The sequence below is a fragment of the Oreochromis aureus genome, linkage group 2, assembly GCF_013358895.1.
Source record: "Oreochromis aureus strain Israel breed Guangdong linkage group 2, ZZ_aureus, whole genome shotgun sequence".
Taxonomy (NCBI): domain Eukaryota; kingdom Metazoa; phylum Chordata; class Actinopteri; order Cichliformes; family Cichlidae; genus Oreochromis; species Oreochromis aureus.
Genome location: NC_052943.1, coordinates 8,943,486 through 8,967,279, shown reverse-complemented (window position 1 = coordinate 8,967,279; position 23,794 = coordinate 8,943,486). Strand labels below are relative to the sequence as shown.

The 23,794-nt window shown below is 39.1% G+C and overlaps 1 protein-coding gene across 2 annotated transcripts in view; it reads left to right on the top strand.

Moving 5' to 3' along the window:
* Positions 1-23,794, top strand: part of frmpd3 (FERM and PDZ domain containing 3) — a 92,843-nt gene that overhangs the window by 39,410 nt on the left and 29,639 nt on the right. The window contains exon 2 of one of the 2 annotated variants that reach the window (XM_039616889.1): positions 3,607-3,717. The exons of the other annotated variant lie outside the window; for it this stretch is intronic. The gene's annotated coding sequence lies outside the window, so the exon portion shown is untranslated. The remainder of the gene's footprint in view (positions 1-3,606; positions 3,718-23,794) is intronic. 2 annotated transcript variants of the gene reach the window in all.

Genomic DNA, 23,794 nt, shown 5'->3' with positions numbered 1-23,794 from the left:
AACGATCAGTTGACTGAACCTGAAATAAATTGCATTTCACTTGATTTAACCAAATGTCAGCTCCGAAGGCAAAATCCACACACAATCCAAGAAATCTGTCAGGCAGTGGAATAACAAAGCAGAAATATTGGTGGCTTTGGAGACAGTGGGGAGTACGAAAACAATTACATCAAATCGCTCAATTAAAGTGGACCCTCTGTAGAGGTCATTTACTTCACCAAGCTGAGCCCTAACAGCAAAAAGTCTTTAAATCTTTGAGCATGTGGAGTAAGCAGACAAATATATACGGCAATGCTGACAAGACCGTCTATGCAGTGTAATCGTCTCTCAGCATTAAATGCGGTCAAATATGAAACCAAATGAAGCCACAATTGATTTTTGTGGTTATGGGTTTAAAGCCATAATTAATGGAACAGCCAGTTCTTTCATAATGGACATTTGTGCCACTGTTTCCTCTGGCAAATTCAAATCTATCCATGTCTTTTCACAGCTCAACACCATTCGTGATGCCGATGCCAAGACGTGACACATTAGTGTGAGGGAGGAGGCAAAGTCATAACTATGATTTCATAATGAAGAATGATGAACTAAAACAAAGCCCTTTAAAAATGTGCATCCCTGTTTTTTTAAACGGTGATCCTGATTCAAGGCTCGGTATGTACTGAAAAAATGAAACTAAATTAAAGCTGTTAAAGGGCAATAATCAAAATCTTCGACATAACAGTCAGACTGTGTGAGAGGCGAACACTGGTAAACACTCTGGGCCATGTAGCAGCCAAAGTGCAGGAGATTTCCCCTGAGACTGGACAGACTCCAAAGCCCGAGCAAAAAGAGTATTAGTATTAGAATTAAATCTATTATTGTGCCCAGAAGTACAGTATCTGCTGAATGTGAAAATAAGCTACTGTTTATCACATTCACCTAAAAGGTGATAATGGCAGCTGTAACTGGATTTGCATATCCCTAAGCCTCACTCTGTTTGCTCCGCTCCACCATAATCAGTATCTGTAGATTACTCAATCTATTATAGTGAAAACACTTAATATGATGTTTTTTTTTTAATCAAAAAGACCCCTCTGGTCTCCAGTATTAAGACAATCACATCTACTTTAGCATCCGTGGAGGTTTGAAGCTCTAATATAGCGCCACGGTTGGGGCCAGCCTTGTGAAACGTTTACCCTTACTAACACACAAACCACCAGTGGGGGCTTGCTGGTGCTAATTAAAATCCTCCTACTTTTATGTCAGATCTGATTCTTATTTTTGCATTCTGCACTGGGCATGTAAAGAATCCTCCTGGGTCGGTTGTAAGAAGTATTGCGAGACAGTTTGTAGCGGTCTCTACGGCTCCGGCGAGTCTTCATTTCTTCTTTGCATCCTGCAATCAAAGCGACAGGCAGCTTGTCTTTGAAACGTATAATTTATGAAGTGAATTATGAAATACATGCAGATGTTCTCGAGTCCATTAAAAACCAGAACACTGTGCTCAACAAGAGAAAAGCGTCTCAGTCCGTGTCTTTAGAAAAGTGTGATGAAATATTGAATCAGAGCGTGTTTGAGTGATTATGATGTCAGTTTAATGGCATGTTCTGAAACCTATAAACCAATCTAATCTAGAGAGGGCTTTTTGAATCATGAAATTAGTGCAGAGTGTGGGCGAGTAAATACAGGGAAAACAGTAAACTAAAAACACGAGGCGAATGCTTAAAATACCTGGATGTGTTATAATGCCAGTCATCCATTAGTCTAAATCAATTTGTCAGCGGGATTTAGCACCAGTGCCAGAGCATTATGTTTCAGTCGCCATGGAATCCAGCTATCACCTGAGGCATTGGGAAACATAATGCTTCAACCTGTTAAGGATCAACAGCAGCCACAGCCTGAAAGGAAATAGGAAGAGGGCCTATATACTGTTCAACATATTCCTAAATCAAAGAAGACGCGAGTGTGCAATACTCTAAAAATGAAACTTGCATTAGGAAGCCTGAACATGTGAAATAATAACACTGTATATAATTAAAACACTAGTATATGAAGATAATGAGTCAGTACTTTCCTTTCTTATCAGCAAACAGAGTTAAAGTACAAAAAGCCTGGAGAACTACTGCTCAAGACGACTTTAAAAAAAATGCAGGAATTTTTCCACCCTTTATCAAAAAACCATCGGAATGGATCGTGGACTCTTTGTTTCTTATCCTTATGTAAAAGGATCTATTTCTAAGATTCAGAAAGGTCTGACTGTACAGCATCTAAGAGAACCACGGCAGGAGGATCTTGATCTCTCACATGATTGGTCTGGACAAACACAGAATCACCTCATATACTCTCTGGAAATATGCCCACATATTTGAAACTTTTGGATTTTTTAGACTTCGTTGGAGGTTCTAAAGAAACTCTGAATTCAGTTCTGGCACTATTTGGAGTGAAAGAAGTCCCCCTGGAACTAATCCGTACACATGGTTTGTGTTATTACTAGCACAAAGACTTGTGTTGTTGATCTGGAAACAAGAGAAACCACCAACCCACTTAACCTTGCTGAAAGATGTTAATGAAAACAGCGGAAAATGATCAATGATCACACTGAAAAAATGTGAATTAACTAATAATATGACAACCCTTTTTCATTATTTTAACAAATCAAACTCATGAAAGACATTTTTCAATAGTATTGCCTGTGACATCTATTTTTAAGCCTCTTCTGAGACAATTTCTGAAAGAAAATGATATTTATGTTCATATTGCACCAAAAAAAAGGAAAGACAAAGAAAGTCTTGGAAGCAAAATAGAAATTAGGGGTGCCTCAATATTTTTGCATGGTATTATAGACATATGTGCATAACTTCTACTCAGTGTTAAACTGGATAAAATTAGTGAGTTTCTAATTAGAACTACAACGGGTAAAAACAAATTCTGGTATTTCATTGGTGTCCTGTTCCTAAACTGTGCCTATAGTGTAAAAATCATCAGGTCAAGTAGAGCACAGGCTCAGGGCTGTATGTGAAGTCCTGAATGACTGCTACACATGCTGAAGGCTGTATGCTCATAAATTTTTATCATTCATCTGTTTTTGCTTTCAGTTTGACAGAGAAAGTCCACCAGAAGGAGATGGTCTAAAGACTAGTCTAGTCTAGTCTGTACAGACCATAGCTTTAATTCCATATGGAACCAAGTTTATTTTTATTTTCATTTAAAATCTGAAGAACCAGAACGTCACACCAGCAATTATCACTGCCTTATAAAAATCCAGCACACTTTCCTGCTCTGAGGTATATCATTACGCTTCTGCCGTTAACAGACTTCCATAAATGTGTTCTTTCCACTGTCATTTACTGGCTGCATCAGCGTGCCGTGCATTATTGCTGCAGGGAGATGCCGAAATCTGCAGCTATGCCTCTTAAAAACCGGTGTAGACATTATGTAAGCAAGAAAATGTGTGGCATTTTACTCACCCACATACATAAACATGTTTGATTGTATTACTTACCATATAATACTTTGTGTTTTTTTTATGTTAGAGCTTGTCTCTGCACCAAAACACTGTTTATTTAAGCGTCTGCACAATATGACAAGCATTAAGGCTTCCTTTGCTTTTGTGTCTCTCAACAGGTACAGTACACACACAAAACAGCCCCAGCACTCGTGTGTGCGTGTGTGTGTTTGTGGCAGATCCTTGCTTAAAAAAAGAAACTCCTACCCATCAGTCAGCTTTCAGAGATCGTAAGTACACCTTCTAACCTACCTTCCATTTTCTCTGACTTAATGTGCCAAAGCTGTATATGTATATACGGCTCCCGAGTTAATATCACACTGTGCGACTGTTGCTATAGTACAAAAAGATAAATGTAATTCAAACTAAAAGGCCTATTAGACAGAGCATGAATCTTGTGGAAAAAAAGAAGATTTCTAACTCCTTCCCTTTGAGTTTGACCCAACAAAAGCGTATAAATCCTAGTCTTACAAAAATGAATCTCTAAATCCTTTATCAATGAGCCACAGGCAAAAGCGATTGAGTTAAATTTTGCTTAAATACATAGCGTCTTCCTCACCGAGTGATCGCGCTCTAGCAAGCCATTTAAAACCAGTCATGCATAATCGTTCTCAATTCTTTAGCCTCTAACCTTCTCAGCCTCTGTGTCTTTCTTCAGAAACATAACCTATATATTCTGTCAGGAGGTTGCGAACCCTGTCTTGGCGGGACTCCTGTGTTGCTATGATATTGCAGTAATGCTGTGCTCGCACGTACAGAGGCGTTTTGTGTGTGTCTGTGCGTCCTCTGCAGCTTTTGCTCACATCTGCAATTCTGCATTGATTCCATGCCAGTGAGCAGAGAGCTGATGCAGAGTGGGAAGGGTTGGGGGGGGGGCAGTCTGTGTTATAGCCAGGTACATCAGCCAGCGGCTATTGCCATGGTCGAATGTGCTTGAGGGAGTTTAATAATGCTGCAGTGTGAAAAGTCTGCAGGCAATACAGTAATCAAATTTGCTGCAGTCATAAGACATTGTGTTGAAATGTACTGTATATGTTACATACACATGTCATAAGATTTTTTTTTTTTTTTTTACCGTTTATCACTTTGAGACTGAAATATCTCAGACTAGGATTTTTAGGCATTACAGAATAGTGTAACAAACATGATTATTTTTCATAAAGGAAACACTCACCCCCAGTTGGACACTTTCCCTAATTAGCATATGAAATATTCAAAACATGTTGTTTATCCTCAGAGCAATTTAGGATAAAAAAAAAAACAACAACTCATAGGCCACTTATTGTCTTCGAAAGGTGGCCTTTTATGCTTGTCGGACCTCCTCTGTGCCGAATCCCCGCCGTGTGCTTTATCGCCTCTTTTTGTTACGGGTTGGTGGTCAGAGACAACTTAAATGAAAAAAGTTTGCAGTATGTCTCACGAATCAGCTGATAGTGGTCTGTGAGATGTTAGGGCTGTAAACTTGCAACCCCCCCCCAAATGGAGCATTTTCATTCCAAATGCAACGTGACGGGTTTACGTGTAAAATGTCGTTTCGACCCCGCTGCTGAATTTCATCTTTGTTCCTGTGTGTCCTGCCGGTTTTCATCCAGTCTCGGTGTACAATGCAGAGCTTTGCTAAGCCAGTAACAGCGAAACTCAGAGTCTGCAGGCATGTTTGCAGCTCAGTGAGGCTGCACTTACGCACAGTGGTGCTTTCAAAATGCTAATGTCACCAAGCTAACTTGCTCATAATGATGATGCTGAAATGGCGGGTATAAATCATCGCGTTCAGCAGCCCATTTAGCATGTCAGCCAGCTAACGTTGCAAACAAAAGCACTTAACATAAGGGTCATGGCAATTTGGTTTATAAAACGTATTAGACAAATTTAAAATTTAACCTAGTGGTGCCGTTAGCTGATCATCCAATGTACTGTAATGACATCTATTAAATGGGAAGCACAAAAATTAAACCTGCCTTATGGTTGTGGTCAGGTATTAGACTGCACCGAACTACTAGACTGAACAGTACACAGACTGACCAATCGACATGCTGCTAGCGTGACCGAAAAGTTTCATTTCAGCAAATCTGTAAACACATTTGACACTTTTGTTCAGTTTGACAGCTGCATGTAGTTGTACCCCACAAATAAAGTGGTGCTCCTGAATGGTGTTACTGCCAGCAGAGAGAGGCCAGTGTCCTTTTCCACTTCACAGAGATTTGAGCAAACTGTGATGAGTGGAGAAGGCCACAGCGGACCTGACGTGCCGGGGACAGAAAACATAAAATCACCCTCTGTGAGAGTGGATACAAACCACTACTCAAGCATATGGAAGGTATAACTATCAAAGGCAGGGGGGAAAGGAGTCTGTTTTTCTGCATCCGTGCATTATTTACATGGTGATGTTTTTCCCTAGGAGACTCCAGTGTGATCTATTACCAAGCTTTTAAGATAGGGCAAGGGCATTCGAATCCATACAGTGAAAAAAAAACTAGCTCAGACTGACAGATCAGATAGCGATTAAGTCTGAGGTGCAGTTAAGCCACAGTCACATCACCAGAAATGCTTCATAGACACTTAATATAGCAGTGTAGCTTAGCTGGGGTTTATTGGACTCTCTCCTCACACTTTCTGCATCAAATTTCTCCTTACATGATTTATAGGCTGATACTGATTGTGGGATAAATGAAGGATTTATCTGCAAACCCTTCTGATATATAGTGACAGTAGAAGGTAATAGACACTAAATAGGACACCACAGAGACATCAAACCATTTGAACCATCCAGAGGCAGGTTAGAGACCTGTGCCCGTAGCCTGTATCAAATCTTTTCCAAAGGTTTTCATCAAAAACAGATGTACTTTAATACAGTGAAGCTGCCGTTTGAATCCTAGTTTCAAACACCAGTCCCCTTCGGTTAAGAGGTCTCTTTTACTCTTTTGGTACATTGCTACTGACACGGGAGCTGGCCCAATTCAATGGCTGTATTGATAAAATTGATTAAATGACAGTCTGCCATTTGAGCTTACTGCAGGGTTCTCTCTATCTGACAACCCACGCTCTGCTCAAGGACCCCGCTCAAATTCCTCTCCAGCGTCCTTGTTCACATGTCATCAGGGGGCAACATTAGCCAGGTGAACTCATCAAAGGCCAGACTGGATTTCCTAGGGGTGCAGCACTTACCAGTTGAAAACCAGCACACAGATCTTCAGCCGATTCTGTTTTTGACGCCGTGACCCTAAAGTCGCTCCATCCCTGCCCTCTCTCCTGCATCTCCCGCACTCGACTTCTCCATCATTTCTAGCTACATCTCTCGCTCTCCTTTCTTCTTTCGTTTGTGTATACTCTGGATTCAACTTGTTTTTCTCCTGCTTCTCGCAGTTGAATGCTCTAAGATGTTGAGCTCAGAGCAGCCATCAAACACAGTGAATTTTCTTATGTCTGGTCCCTCGAGCTGGGAGGCTCTGAGACCCCTCAGATGTCTCTTCCCCTTCTGTTGAGACAAACAGATGCCAACATCTTTGGGAAGCTAACAAGGCTAGGCTTGTGCTAACATGTTGATAGAAGAAGAAAAAGAACTGCGGTAAAGCAGAGACTGCTGCTTCTAATCTAAGCTATTGTAGTCGGCCAATCACAGGCAGACTGTCCTTTCTTTTTGCAAAGTTCACTATTTAAACCAAGTTTTTTCTCTTCTAAATAATAGCGGGACTTTTAGAAGCAGGGTGTACTTCTTACTCTGTGTGTGTGTGTGTGTGTGTGTGTGTGTGTCCTACACGTGTACACGACTGGGCGTGATCATCTCTATGCTCGTCTACATGGTCCTCATGTTCTGTCACAACACTATCTGACAATGAGCAGCTCTGTCACACTGTGTGACACAGCGCTCCAATTAATCACGGAGAAGGACCACTAATGAAGTCATTATGTATTCTGAGAGTTTCATCTTGACATCTACTTTTCCCAGTGAAGAAACGACTGCTGCAGAAATACACATTAAAAAGCTTAAAGGCACAGCGATAATGGATTAGGAAAAATGGAGTTTGACAAGTGAAATGTAACTCTGAACAGAACAAAACAGGGTATGATTTAGTCTGTCTCTGAAAGTGTTTATGTGGGCTCTCTCCTTTTTTTCTACCGCTGCTGTTATTTTGTCTTTTCTTGTCTCCAGATTTTTCTAATGCCTTTATGAATATTTTAATGAGTCCAGGAACACAGACCCGATGCCCCTCCGATCTCAGAAAGGGACATCACATTCATTGTAAAAGATCTTTTCATCAGTACAGTTAAAATCAAAGAAGTCTGCCCAGGGTGTGAGTAACACTTGAATGTAATAACATCCTTATAAACAGAGGATTATAAGAGCATTCAGAGAGCGCAACTCCCCCTGAAGGGCGAGGACTAAATTGAAACGTTGATGTTTTATGATCTTGAGCTGAGGTCAGCCTGTTTTTTGGAACTCCCCAATAATGCCGTCTGCATTGTTTTCATAGATCATTAATGCTGATGTCAGCATTGTTAATATGGAAATCTAGTGTGCTATATTGTTCTTCTTGTGTCATTGTTAAATTACATCCTGATGTATCTGTAGCTCAAACAATAAAAATGTCACCCAATAACTAATATATTGCTATAAAGTTTAGAGATGATACAATGGAAACTAATTTTTCTAATTCATGTGACCCTGACCTTTGACCTATGACCTTGAAGCATTACATAATACACTGATGTATTTTATTATCTTAAATGTATGATTGGAGCAGTAATAAGATTTTATAAGCTGTAAACACTTGAAATCTTAAGTAATATTCATTGGGTGTATGATTTTGAGAAACTTGATGGCATCACTGTGACGTCTCAGGGCTTTGTATTAAAAAAATAAAAATGGTGCTGTATACAGCTCTCTCCGTGCCCTTTCACATGACATATTACTCGAGATGGTTTCTTGAATTTTTTTTCAAGGTCAACTTTGACTTTGGGTGCCAACAATAAAGGTCAAGGTCAAATGCTCAGTCAACCAAGGTACTCGTCACTCAAGGCCTAGTATATTGTTGTGAAGTTTGAAGAGGATCCACAAAAAATTGTGGGCGATATAAAGGTTTTACTGATTTTCACATTTGCTGTGACTTTGACATTGACTTTCACCTAATTGTCATTAAAAAAATTAAATCAGCTGAAGCTGTTATCACCATCTACCATCACACAAAATTTGAAAATGATATCTTAACAAAATGTGGACTGCTAACAACAAACAGAAAAAGGTGGCGAATGTCATGTCCAGGAATCTATCCCCACTGCTCAATGTTTTTTTTTTACACTAAGCAGAATAATCTCTATCAGATGAATCACAGTGGTGTCCCAACACACATCACAATGACACTCAAGCAGTTTTGATACATGGCCTGACCTGTGTACTAGCATGACAAAGGCTCCAGTGTCAGCAAAGTCTGGCGAACAGCTCATAGATTCTTGTCACTCTGTGGTTGTTTTTTCTTTGTGTGCAGATATGCGTGTGTGTGTTTTAGTGACAGTAATATATTTTCATTTGTGTAAATGTCTAAAGTCTAAAAGCAATTATCAAAAAAAGAGAGTTCAGTTCCTCAATGTGTCTTTTAAATTACATTAATGCACGACTAATTTACATGATAAAAGGATGTGGAAGTGAAATGTAACTCTGAAAAGAACAAAACAGGATGTGATTTAGTCTATCTCTGAAAGTGCTGCTGTTATTTTGTCTTTTCTTGTCTCCAGATTTTTCTAATGCCTTATAAATATTTTAATGAGTCCAGGAACAAAGACCCGATGTCCCTTAGATCTCAGAAAGAGACATCACAGTCATCGTAAAAAATCTATTCATCAGTACAGTTACAATCAAAGAATTCAAACTGCCCAGGGTGTAGCTGAAACTAGTCTGCTTGCACCAGCAATGGAACGCTTCAAGAGACCCATTTGTAAAAATGTGGCGTCCTCAGAGAAGCCACATGAAAATCTTCTTTATGAGATCGTCCGTAAATGGCAGCGATCAGCAAACTCATTCTCAACAGGTCCTGAATGCTGCCGTGCATGTCAAATCACCATAAAATGTGACACTTCAATGGCATGCACCTGACTAAATTGAAATAGTAAATAAATAGTATATGTATATGAACAGTGAGAGAGAAAAATTATTATTAAAAAAGAATCCCAGCAAGATCTGAATCTGAAAACAAAGAAGCGAAACATGAGCAACAGAGATGCATTTACACAGACACGCGTGCATCCGGCCAATCAAAAACAGCGAGTGACAAAATGTGAAAGGTAATTCTAAAGAGATGAGTAACAGCCGTCACGTTGTACCATCGGCTTGTTAATGGATGCAGTGAAAACAGTAAATAAATCAGATTTTTTTTCAGCTTTGTACAAATCCTAAATCAATGCAATAAATGGTACTCTGCTTTTGTTGATGTCCTGTGTGCGAGCACTGTGTGTGTGTGTGTGTGTGTGTGTGTGTGTGTGTGTGTGTGTGTGTGTGTGTGTGTGTGTGTGTGTGTGAGTGAGAGAGGGGAGAGAGAGGGAGAGATAGGCTCTGTTAAAGACCAGCATTTGTAAGAGAATGATGAGGTAGTCTCAGGGGGTTGTACAGTGTATCATCTTACTTATAACATCTCTTTATACCTCATCCTTGAGGCTTACAGCTGCTGCACTGTGAGGATGATACTATGGGTCCCTGATCCTCAGCTTCCACAGTGATCCCTGTCCTATGGAGTATTTCATTACAACCTACTGAGTTACAGTTAGACTGCTGAATACACGCATTCATTTCAAGCACTTCAGAGTTTTTGGACAATTATTTGGACTAACTTTTTTTTAAAATAAGTGATAAAACTACTGTATGTTGGCTTCTTATATACTACCATATACTGGTCAGATCTCAGATTTACTACTGAAATAGCAGTAGTGTGCTATCTCCATGAGCTTGAATTTTAGGGCCCTTGCAGGGAGGAAATTCTCACTTTCTCACTTTCTGACACACCTTCAAAGGGCTCTCTGTCAGCTAAGGCCTGGTTTCGGGTCAGTGTGGAGGCTAGGGACTGCAATATGCCACGGAGTATCCTCACACAGACAGAAGTACAAATGTGTGTCTATCTAATAACAGAAATAGGAGTAAAAGAAATGAAGCAATTTCAAGTTTGAGTGCAATATCTTGAGAATAGCAGCGCAATATCCGCGAATACCCAACAGCATAAAGGTGTTTAATGTATCTGTACACACTACTTTTCATGCAAGGCAGAGAATGTGAGTTTGTGCTTGCATATATCGTATCTCCATGCTTAAAGACTTTTTGTCTGGGACTCATTATTTGACTACCCTGCGCACCTCCTCCTTACAGACACAAAGACGCACACAAATGGTGCACGTGTGCATTGTGAAGGCTTTCTGAAGCATGAAATAAGCTTTCCTAGGGAACAGTGAAGAAGAGAGTGGTTTGTGTCCCTTGCTATTTCTTAATTAAGTACGCACAGCTCTTATCTTAAAATCGTAAATGTCACCTTCGAGCTCCTGGCTATCTCTCTGGTCCTCTCTTTTTCTCACGGCTTTTTAGTAAAAATGCTCAAATGTAGTCAGAGTAATGAAGCGGTTGGCCATGCTCCTAATAAAAAGGGGTACCGTGAATAAAGGGTTGTGTTGCTACAGCAGCGGGTCATTCATTATTTTGAAATCCCAAAGATAAACATTACCACTGCAAATTTTAATGAAGCATCTTCCTCTCATCAGCAAATAAGTTGCAAAGTGAACGCAAAACACAATGAATGCATTGGCGAGGTTCAAAATCAGGACCTTTAGCAGATATAATAATTTTGTCATTCAAACCTCATCCAGCAATCAGGCTCGGTGGCATCTGAGCGCTCATTTTGTTGATGTTCACAGAAAATTCATCCCATGCTTCCTGAAGTGCCTCCTACAAGTTAGATTGCATTGTGTGCACTCATTATGTCCTGTACAATCAAGCTGTTCTCACAAAAGCTCACAAGGGTTGAAATCCTATTACTGTGTTGGTCACTCCATTACAGACAAAATACCTGCTGATGGTTTCTTCTCTAAAATTTTCTGCATAGTTTGGAGCTTCGTTTTGGGTCATTTATTTGTTAAGGGAGAAAACTGCCTCCAATCAAGCAGCATCCACAGGGTGCGGCATGATGTGGCAAAACACAGTGAAGATCCTTTCCATTCTGTTTGAGGAAATCATCGCATTCCCCCTCACTGTGCTTGACAGATGATGTCCAGCCCTCCTCGCTTTCAGTTTTTCTTCTTCTCCAGCATCGCACAAATTTCCTACTTTCTAACGCAAACTCCTTGAACTTGGCTCCATCTGTTCATAACAGATGTTTCATACCTTCTACTGTCCTGTGTCTGTGTTCTTTTGCCCATCTTAATCTTTTCCCTTTAGTGCCAGATGTGGCTTTTTCTTTGCACTTCTGCCTTGAAGCCAGGATAGTTGAGTTTCCACTTTACTGTCGATGTTGAGACTGGGGTTTTGTAGATACTGTTTAATGAAGCTGCCAGCTTAGAACCTGTGAGGTGTCTGTTTCTCACACTACAGGCTCTGTTGGACTCATCTTCTTGGCCTCTCTCTTCTCTTTCTATTCTGGGCAGCGCCGCTCTGTGAACGGAGTAGTACACACTGTTGTTTCCCACATGGAATAGCTCTCATTTCTTGAAACAAGAATACCATTTTGAGACTACAAGCGAACCCACAGAGGCTCGTGCTCCAGACACTCAACTAGTCATATTTCTTGCATCTTTAATCAGCAATACAGTTTTCAGCTGCGCCAACATAATTGGAAAAAAGGCCTTTCTAACGATCAATCCGCCTTTTAATGTAATAAACTTGCACTTTGGTATGGTTATGTCGATTCCTCTGGAACCATGAGTGATTTCTGATTAATGATTGCATTAAGCAGAAATAGTCATCTGCAACATTCCTGACCAATTAAATGTTATTTCAATTAAAAACAAATGCGTTTTGTTTTTTCAAAAGGCAAGCATGCTGCAAGGCAAAAAGAATCCTCTGCATTGAATCAAGTTGAATCAAGCGTCAAAACACAGAAGAGTTTATTTTCCAAGATAGGTAAATAGACTCTCAAATCTCCCCTTCCTTCCCTCTCCTGCTTTCATATCACACTCAAGGATTTGTGTGTGTGTGTGTGTGTGTGCATGTGCGTGATGCGCTCTGGACTGTGATGAGCCAAGAGGAGGTAGTTTGACGATAAGAAACATATCGGTGCTCGGCACCTGTCTGCCTGCCTACCGACTGACTGACTGACTACACAAGCCGATTGCACGTGAAGTCTCTCTCTCGCTCTCTGTCACTAACAAAAGTAATGAGTGCAGGCTCGGTTTTGACGCTTAGAACGTTTTCTTGTGTCGTCACATAAAAATCAAACCAAACAAACCTTAAGTTGAAACAGAATTTTCATTATTGTGTCAATCCGATTTCAACTTTCAGTATGATCAGAAAAGTCGCGGCTTTGAAGACGAAGCAGCTTCGAGGCTCCAACACAGACTATTTTGTCTCACCCGTAAAAAAGCCGCAGTGCATTTGTCACTGTGTAACAAAAAGCTGCACTAATGCTCCTGACAGATTAGCTACTGCCAGTGCAGCTACACACATTTCAGCTTGTTTTACTTGTTTTAATAGGCGTTCCGGCTCTGATCATATGTCCCCAATACAAACAGTTTACTTTACGCACTGTAAAAGAGAAAAAATGATACACTCTGTATATCTTTTGTCTTTCCAGCTCCGGTTTGTGCTTGGCTCGGCTTATGACTGCAACAGGGCAGTGGAAAGAGGGCTGTAAATGCCATTTAGTACGCAGCGTCATAAAGCACAACCATTAATTATTATAATGCCATCAGACGTTCATTTGTCGAGGGTTTATAGTAAACCTACACTGTAAAATATAACTTGTTGTTTCAACTTAAAAATATGAGGTACAGGGCTGCCTTAAAATTTTAAGTTAAGTCAAGAAATAGAGTTTGTTCTTATAACACAACCAATTGTTATCTTAATGAAAATCACATGTTGTCTAAACTTTCATCTTAGTTTAGTTGACTGAGATTTGTTAGTCAGTTCAACTCCTTTAATTGTCATTTTACTTGGGAAAACCCTTTCAGCTAAATTAAAATAATCTATTGTTTAAACTCTTGTCCTAGTTCAGTTGACTTGGGTTTTTAGTTAATTCAAATACTTTAGTAGTTCTTTTAACTTAGGAATCTATTTTAGCTTAACTAACATAATCTGTTAGCTAAGTTGATTTAAGTTTATTAATTACCTGAGCTCCTTAAGGTAGCTGAGTGAACTTGTAAATCAGTTTCATTTTAATTATCAGAGTTGATTGACTGGATGTAAAGAAAAATGTGTATTAAACATCTTAAGTTTTGTTTTGTTTTTTTAACTTTCTAACATCCATTTCAGTAAAACTACCTGTTAGGTTTATCTTAGATCTCAGGTTTAAATACCTACATTCATTTAAATTAATTTTCTGTTGTTTACAGAAAAAAAAATAAAACCCCACAGATTCCATTAAAGTCTATCTGATCATTTCATACAGAAAGTTTGTTTTAAGAACATGACAAGACAATTACTCGTGAGCACCCAACATTCACCATTTATTGTGCCTTAGTCATCTGAGAAACAGAAAAATCAGTGACGTAGCTCATCAGGCTCACAATCCATCAAAACTCAAAGGTTGCTCCCTGTGAAACAATAAATTTGAACTTGGTCTTGAGCCCAGTTTGGGTGAAGATTAAATTCTGACCAATACTCTAGGAGCAGTAGTGATTCTTGTGAAGTAACAACATAAAGTCTGCATTAATGTAATGTATCAACGGGACACTTGCTATTTTAGAAAAGTTATTCTTTACATTTACAAAATTTTTAAACTTCATTGTGCTCAGTCACACCTGTTAGCATAAAACGTGAAATATTAAAATAGTACAAAACCTTTGATAAGTGACAGTAAAGATCAGTTTATAACAAGTAAGACATCAAACTCTTGTATTTGTCTTCGTTTACAATTGCAACAAATTCCACAGAACCAATATCTCTGAAAATGACTGCATGCTTCTGAAACATTTGATAATATGAATATTTCAGAAACATCAGTTTGAGTCTGCTCAATTGCAAAACAAAGGAAAAACTACTGACTTGCATGAGATAAGCATCTGCAAAGTCCAGCATATTGTTGTTCACATAAGTTTCTTAAACCATGAACAAATGAGTAATTGTCTAATCTGGAATTTTGTAAAGTGTAGTCATTTAGTGACATACAAAAGTGAGAATGAGAACTTGCAAGAATAAAAAAACAAACAGTAAAATAAAAACTGTCCTTAACACTAAGGAGCATACAATTACAGTTCTGCATGGCTTTCTGCAAGAGTCTGTTTCTTAGACCATGCACTAGTGAGATGCACTGCCTTCCACCAATGTTCATTAGGATGTTCTGAATGACTTCAAAGATGTCCTTAAGTTCCTTTGGATAGTCTATGTTGAGGGCAAAAAGAAGGCCCATCAGCATGGAAATGGCACTTGAGACGTCCCTCAGATTAGACAGGATTACTGCCGCCTCAAGGACAACCAACACATCGATGATGTCTTCTTCTTTCACCATCGCAATGCCAACTTTCATCCTCTTAGAAAACGTGTCTTCAATACCTGTCGGCTATAAAAGGGTTCAAAAAAAAAAAAAAAAAAAAATTACACAATTACAATTACACAATATCCCTTGTGCTTAACAAAGAAGAGCCATACTGATGCTTTGGATGATGGTGATTGGCTTTGGGTAACACTTATCAGTTGTTAAAGTTTTTCAGAATGAGATATGCACCCCATGTTACAAATCCATTTCTTGCTTTAAACAAAGACCATGTTCATAAATAACTGAGCATGTCTTCAATTGCAGAATTCAAACAAAATTTTCAATTTAAATGGTAAATGGCTCAGTATTTGTATAGCGCTTTACTAGTCCCCTAAGGACTCCAAAGCGCTTACACATTCAGTCATTCACACACATGGGTGGATGACTGAATCGTGGCTGAAGAGTTGACAGTTCGTCTTATAATTGGAAGGTTGCGGTTCGAGCCCCAGCTCCGACAGTTTCAGTCGTTGTGTCCTTGGGCAAGACACTTCACCTGTTGCCTACTGGTGGTGGTCAGAGGGCCCGGTGGTGCCAGTGTCCGGCAGCCTCGCCTCTGTCAGTGCGCCCAGGGCGGCTGTGGCTACAATGTAGCTTGCCATCACCAGTGTGTGAATTTAAATCTACTTATGCTAAATATTGGCTGTGCTCTAAACCAAATCTGGCTGAGAATACATGAAATGTGCAAACTGCAGCTACACTACAGGATCAGATTGTGGCTCCATAGACAATGCTTCTTTAATCAGTTTATTGATTAAAGTTTATTTTTCCCCTATATTAACAGCATGAAAAAGAGCATATAGACATGGCTGAACAGGTTGCATAATTGGCACTGAATATCAACATCCACCTTTACCCAGCTGCCCAATGACTCTCGGCCAGTAACCTTTAATTGCTTACCCAGTCTACACAGTCTCTTTTCCAGGGTCCAGGACATTTCACCAAAGTATTGCCCCCACAGCTGTAGCAGCCACTGCAGCCCCTTAAATATCCTAATATCTCTGCCATTACAATATACAATGTGAGAAATCAAACGTAAAGCTGAAGTGAACAGTACAGCAGCGAAATGTCAAAGACCCTGGTGAAGACATGAATAAACACAAGACACTAATAATATCAATGCTAGCTTGCCAGTTAGTTTCTCTGAAACCCAGACCAAATCCAGTGTCAAAGGTCTTGTAATAATACATTTGGTGAGGAAAAAGTACACATGTACTTTTTAATTTAAAATCCACTGTGGTGCTGTCATTATTAAATTTACTAAAAGAAACAATGCTAACCTTCACAGTCTTGAAAGTGTGTGAGGGATCTTCCTTTAGAAAATGAGGTCCTCTGTCCTCTTCCTTTGTGTAGGGCTCTGGTCAAAGAAGTCAAAAGAAAACAAAACACTTTTTAAACAGTGTTTATGAAGCATGTAGACAGCTCCAAATTCACAGCTTTTTGATACATAATTCCATCAATATATGATTATCATTGGAGATTTTGAATCAGGCTTATCAGGACATTCAAGTAGAATATGATATCCAACCTACCACCAATACACACAGATTCTGTAAAAGTTACCACACTAAATGTCCAGTTGTGAAATATGATGACAGACTTTACTTATCAGCTTTCTTTCAATGAGTTCATCAGTTGAACTGGATAACCTAAAACTTAAACAAAGGATTAGATTTCGCAGTTGAACACTTACATCATCTCCGAAGCATCTTATGAGCCTAGTTAGCCCTCCTATGCCGCTCTTGATTTTGTACAGCTCCACGAACCTCTCCATAATGGTCAAGCACAGCAAAAGGAACCCTTTCAGGTCAACAGATGTAAGACGGGCAAATTCTGCTTCAACCTGAGCAATAGAAGAAGAGGGGTGGAGAGTACAGACAGAATAAAAAAAAGATTCTTTGAGACCCAAATTTAAGCAAACAGTCATCTGAGGCCCATTAGAGAAAACACAAACACACAAAAGCAAACAAACAAAAAGATGCACTTTACCTGCCGTTCAGCAAACAAGGAAGTTCAGAGAACAATAAGCTCTGTCTTGAAATCTTTTAAAGTAGAATGATTGTGAAAATGACTTATGTGATGTAAAACTTTAGTAAACGTGCGATTAAAAGAACACTGAGTAAAAGGACAAGTAACAGTTTCCTTATTCCTCAGATGTTTACCTTGATGAGCAATACTGTTTTAGTCCAACTGCCTCATTAAAGTTACACAACAGGCTTTTTACATTAAAGCCAGCAAGTCCATTACATACTCCCTTTTAGATCTGAAATACTGTGCAGATTCTGTGTATATGTAGTGGACAGCAATTTACCCAAAAGAGCTTAAAGTTTGCAAGTCCACCTCATTTAAATGACAAAGTCAGATGTGATCATCTAGACCTGTGAAAATAAATTAATGACAAACTTGCAGTTATGGATGTTATTACAACCACAAGAACCTAAACAGTCTGCTCCATTGCTTTTGTTAATGAATCATTTGTTGGTAACACGTCTGAATATTTAGTTTATGCCACCTGCATGTGATCATCAATAGTGCCATATTACTTCTTAAGAAGTACCCTGACACTACAATCTTTATATCATTTGTTCTACAGAGCTATTAAATTACAATATAATCTGAGGTGTTTCCAGTATGACAAAATGCACAAATTGTAACTTACCATTTGACTCCACTGACAAAAATAAATCCCCAGCATCAAGTTTGGCTTCACAGACCTAAAATAAGTAAAATAAAAATATATGTTATAATTATATTGTTTTCGCCATTTATTCATGTTTGCTAATTTTCTGACATATAAACAATGTTAGTTTTGTTACAATACAGAGAATGCAGTTTAATTAAAAGGTAAATTATGCAAAAAAAAAAAAAACTTCTGCAGTATACCACGCCAAAAATCAGTGTCTCTGATGCCAATTATTTTATCACTACAGCTCTTTTAGTATGGAAACTCACACAATCTAGTCATACTGATCACAAGAGTTCAAAAATAAGTCAAAATAGTGAGCTGTTGTTAAGCATAAAGCATTTCAGGGTAACAAATAACTGCACAATAGAATTAAAGCAAAAATAAACACACTGGAGGACTATCTGATAAAAACTAATATAATGCTGGTTTGTAGACCATATTTTGTCTCAGTCCTCAGTGCACTCTTGCAGCTTAGCATGCAGCAGTTAATAACAACTTAAGTGATTACATAGGGGTAAACAGATGACAACAAGCATCGGAGTCCTGCCAAAAGTTCTTTTTGAACCCAGTCAGTTATTGGAAATATTGCCAAAATGAACTTCCACCAAAATACAACAGCCTGTGAACTTGAAAGAAATTTACAAGTACAGAGACAATATGAAATAAGCTTTATTAATTAGCTGAGTTAGCTTGCTAATATCGCAACAGTGGTTGAGTGCACAACCTTAAAGCTAGCGGCACAATACTTGTGATTTGGTCAGTGCCACATTAAACCCATAAAAAGGCCATATGTCAGTTTATTAGGTCAAGTTTGGTCATGACATACAAGCTGGACCTTGTCGGCTAAAGTTACATTAGCTAAAGCAAACATTTCGGTAAAAGAGAAAACACACATCATGCCATAGATTCAAAACATGTTCCAACTTTTGTAGCTCTCTTTCCTTATAGTTATAACCAATGTTACTCACCTTGAAAGCATATTCCAAAGAAGACGATTAGAAAACGTCCAAGTAAAGTGAGCATGTCGTTAACCGCCAATTCCCCATGATGCACCTCGGTAGCAGTCACGTGAGGCAGTTTTGAATCCTGCTGTGCTCAACTTACCCACATTGTCAAGTTCACATAAGTTGCTGATTTAGCTGGACATGAGTTTTCAAGTTAGCTTTTTTTGGTGTAATTGGGACGTTTTTAACTTGTAATTCTATGTTATAACAACAACTTCAGTCATCTATCGTCAAACTGATATAGAATAATATGTTGAAATAACAAACATCTAGAATTACATTTTACAGTGTAAGCATACACACGCACAAAAATATGCCTGTCTCCAATGCATCAACCGTCGTATCTAATTAACGTTTGACTGCGTTCTATTCATTACTTCCTACGTTTCTGTCCTCCCCAACCCCTCGCGCACTCGTAAACAAACACTGCATTGCACAAACCTCTCAGCGCCCCTGTCATAACACCACCACTTTGCAATCAACTTTGCTTTCTCAAACTTCACACACATGGCTGAGCACAGGCTATCACACTGGCGTGGAGGAGAGAGGAGGAAACGAGCTGTGACAATTAGCTGAGACAGTGCCGGGGCCTCAAGGAGAGAGGCAGCGTGCACCTCTTAGACACCTCAGGGAAAGTCCACCACTGACGGGAGGTGTGAAATTTACCATAAAATGTTGGAGGAGTCTTTAGTGGTATCTCTTCCCATTGTACGTGATGTGTTTGGCGCTGGATTAGAAATAAAAGTATGTGCTTTAGTGACAAAGGCATGAAAAATTAAGGACATTTCCAAAGAACAGCTGGAATTATTACAAAGTGACAAGCTTTCACAAAAAAAAGACTTCTGCTGCTTATCCGTGGTACAAATCCTCTCATCTTTCTCCTATTCTTGCCTTTACCACAAAGACACAAATGTTCCCAAATGTACTGTAGGCGCAGTCATTATGCAATAGAGATTGATCCTTTCAAACGCTTCTGCAAAAGACCACCCGGAGTATTACCTGCGATCTTGTTGATTATCTCCACATTCCCATCGACTGGCATGTGTCCCCTCCCCCCCAACCCAATACTCATGCTGCACTTATCACTCTGTGGTTTCTGATACAGAGCTACCGTATTGATCGCACCCCATTAACAAGGATGAAAGTGCACAGTTGCAGCCTGATTCATCACAAATCACGGTGCAGCCATCACTCAGTGGGCCACCTACACTCACAACTGAAATAAACATCCCTCCGCAGGTAGCCTTCCAACGTGCTACCTTCTATCAAACCATTCCACCAAGTCCAGCTCATAAAAGACCAGAAGAGCTGAAGTGCGTGTGTGGCTATACACAATTTATACAAGTCAAAAGGCAACAATGGAGACGCTATCCCCCCAAAACTATCTGATACACTCTCTCCATTAATTGTTCTGGCTGAATGCCTCCAGAATCGATATCAATGTGAAAACTGGACTTGCTACTTTATCATCTTTGCAGACAATAAATGGACAAAAGTTGGCAAAATGGTCAATATATCATGAGTCTGTCAGAATAACGTCATAAAGATTGAAAGCAGCATTTGGGCAGTGAGAAAAATTGTTTGAGCACACTTATTTATTCTTGAAAGATATCAAGGAACCATTTTTTTTCTTCAAATATTGAACACCCTGACTGATGCTGGCGAGCGAATTACACACGACAATGACAGCCGCAACAAGAACTGCATGCAGTCAGCGGTTCTACTTCAATGCAATAGTCAAGCTCTTTTAGACGCGCACACCACAGCAGGCTGCGTATTCCTCTCTCCTCTCCTTTGCCCAGGGTGCATTAAATGGATTAAAGCACTAAGAGCAACCAAGCATATATTCATTTCCTCCACACTGAGGATGAGAGCAGCAGACAGCATATTATAGAGTGTCACAAAGTCCCGGGATCATCTCTCCAAATCAAAAAAGCAGAAGATTAAAATCTTTGAGAGCAGATGCAATCTTCTTCATTTAGCAGTGCTGATTCCAAAGTGTTTGTTTGCTTTTTACGCAAGATGAGTGGGAGTTACCCTGCTCGTATGCGAAAGCTACACAAGTAAAAATTAATCACAACATAATTACTAAGAAACCGAGCTGAAGTCACAAGAGCTTCTGATATTTCTCCAGACAGGTTATGATATTTGTTCTGCGTCATCAGTTTGGATGAAGAATACTTGAGAAGTAAAAGAGATAAAAAATGCTATGTATCGAGAGTCCAGGGGTTTCATCCTCGTGGCTATTTTTTGGTAATAATACTCACCCTAAGCAGGATAAACTCTTTCAGATGAATTACCTTGTTTTCAAATGTGCACCAACACACATTACAATGACACAAAAGCAGTTCTGATACCTGATCTGACCTGTGTATACAGAGGCTACAATGTTAGCGGAATAGCTCAAAGTTGGTTTTCACTCTCTAATCTTGTGTGTGTGTGTGTGTGTGTGTGTGTGTGTGTGTGTGTGTGTGTGTGTGTGTGTGTGCGTTTTAGTGACAGTAATATATTTTCATTTGTCTAAATGTCTAAAGTCCAAATGCAAATATTAACAAAACCTAATTTAGCTTCCTAGCTGCTGACAGACTTCACTTCATCCCTGTCCTCTAAACTGCATTCATTTACAACTAATTTACATCAGTAAAAATGATGTGGATGGATTTCTGTCTGGATTTTCTCTCTAATAATGTGTCAAAAATAAAGTGTGCTTTCTCGTGGCTGTTTTAGTTACTTGGTCATAAAAAAGTCTAATGTTTGTGTATAAGTTAAAATAGCTCAAACATGAATGCATGAAAAACTGATGGAGTATATTTGGTAACCTTATCACCTTTAATATACTCTGCCATGCTCGCAACCTTTTACCTGAGTCCCAGCATGATCGTAAAGCAGCGTTACATAACTCCAGGGTGGATGGATTTTTCTCATCTAAAGTAAAATTGTACACTTCATAACCTCTGCCTCCCATTAATGGCAGAACCCCACTGTAAGCGTCGTCAGCTACATTCTCCACGTAATGGTGTCACTCTGTGTGCTTTACATTGTAATGCTTTACACAGAATGAAATTCGTATCAGGTCCTTTTATCAGGTTATGCTCATTATGCTCATAAACACTACAAGACAAAAAAAGATTGCATGCTTCAAGTCAGTGTTGACTTTCTAAAAAAATTACCTTCACTGCTTTGGCTTCCATAAACTTCCTATAGTTAACTCTTAAAGTCCATCACAGTTTAATTTGATAAAATTAGCACACAAACACTGAATCAACCAATTTGTACAGTTTTGCAAATTGCACATGCTTATATAAAATGATTAAAACAGGTAAATTTTTTGCTTTATGGTAAATAAATTATTGCAAAATGTTAGGGGGCTATACTCACTGGTCACTTTAATAAGGTGCATGTGGTTACCTTCAGGTCTAAAAGTCTTCCGTTCCATCACATCCCATAGGTTATCTATTGGACTGAGATCTGGTGACTGCGGAGGACATTTTAGCATAATGAACTGTCATTAACTGTTCAAGAAGCCGATCTGAGATGATTTCTGCTTTGTGACACGGTGTGTCACTGAATGCTGGAAGCAGCCATCAAAGGATGGGTGACTTATTAATGGATAGATATAGTCAGCAATAACACTCGGTTAGGATGTGGTGTTTAAACAACACTCAGTTTGGGGTTAAAGAGGCGAAACAAGAGACCATTACACCAGAAACAGGGCGGAGCCATGCTTTTGTGTTTAGGCATAATTCTGACCTTACCATCTGAATTTTGAAGCAAAAATCGAGACTCATCACAACAGATGTGTTTTTCCAATCTTCTGTTGACAGATTTTGGTGAGTCCATTTGAAATGTAGCCTCGGTTTTCTAGTCTTATTTGACAGGAGTGGTTCCTAGCATGGTCTTCTAATGCTGTAGTGCATCTGCTTTAAGGATCACTGTGTTGTGCATTCAGTGCTGCTCTTCTGCATACTCTGGTAGTAACCAGTGGTTATTTGAGTTACTTTTGTCTTCCTGTCACGTCAAAGCAGTCTAGCCATTTTCCTCTGACCTCTGGCATTACCAAGGCATTTTCTGCCAGTGAACCGCCGCTCAATGGATATTTTCTTTTTCAGACCATCCTCTGCAAACACTAGAGATGGTTGTCTGAGAAAATCCCAGTAGATGAGCAGATTCTAAAATACTCAGACCAGCTTATCCTCATTCTGATGCTTGGTTTGAACTTCAGCAGGTTGTCTTGCCTAAATGCATCAAATTTTTGGTTTATTAGATATTTGTGTTAATAAGCAAACTGATGTACCTAATAAAATGGGAGGTGAGTGTAAAATATTTCGTTGAGTGTCTATTTGAGTAAAAAGTAATGATACCTTTGGCTCTGTGAAAGGACAGGAATTCATGTAATTCTCAGCTGTTTTAATGTGTACATGTCAGCATTTTGAGTAGGTATTAGATCATCATCATCATAATCTTTGTTTATAAAGCACTTAAAACAACCACAGCTGACATAAAGTTCTGTACATTACAACTAAATAATACAAGATCCACAGAAACAAACTGTTAGCTAAAATAAAAAAAGTTTTGACATAACTTCACTGGGAGGTTTCAGCAAAAGATGGCAAAACTGGTGAGAAGCTAACGGGTAGTACTAAAATGTTTTGTATCTAACACTTAAAAATTACAGGCTCAAGAATCAACACAGCTCATTTCACTCAGAAGAATTCAGAAATACCTAAAAATGATAAACACAAGTGCAGTCACTGGTATCGCATTTGAATCACTTGATTAATTTACGCATTCAGTTAGATATGACACCAAAAAGCTGACACATTACAAAACCTCAAACAGATTGAATGCACAGCAGTGGATGTTGGTCAGAGATGAGCAGAGATGGGCAGTAACGCGTTACTTGTAACGCGTTACTGTAATCTGATTACTTTTTTCAAGTAACGAGTAATGTAAGGGATTACTA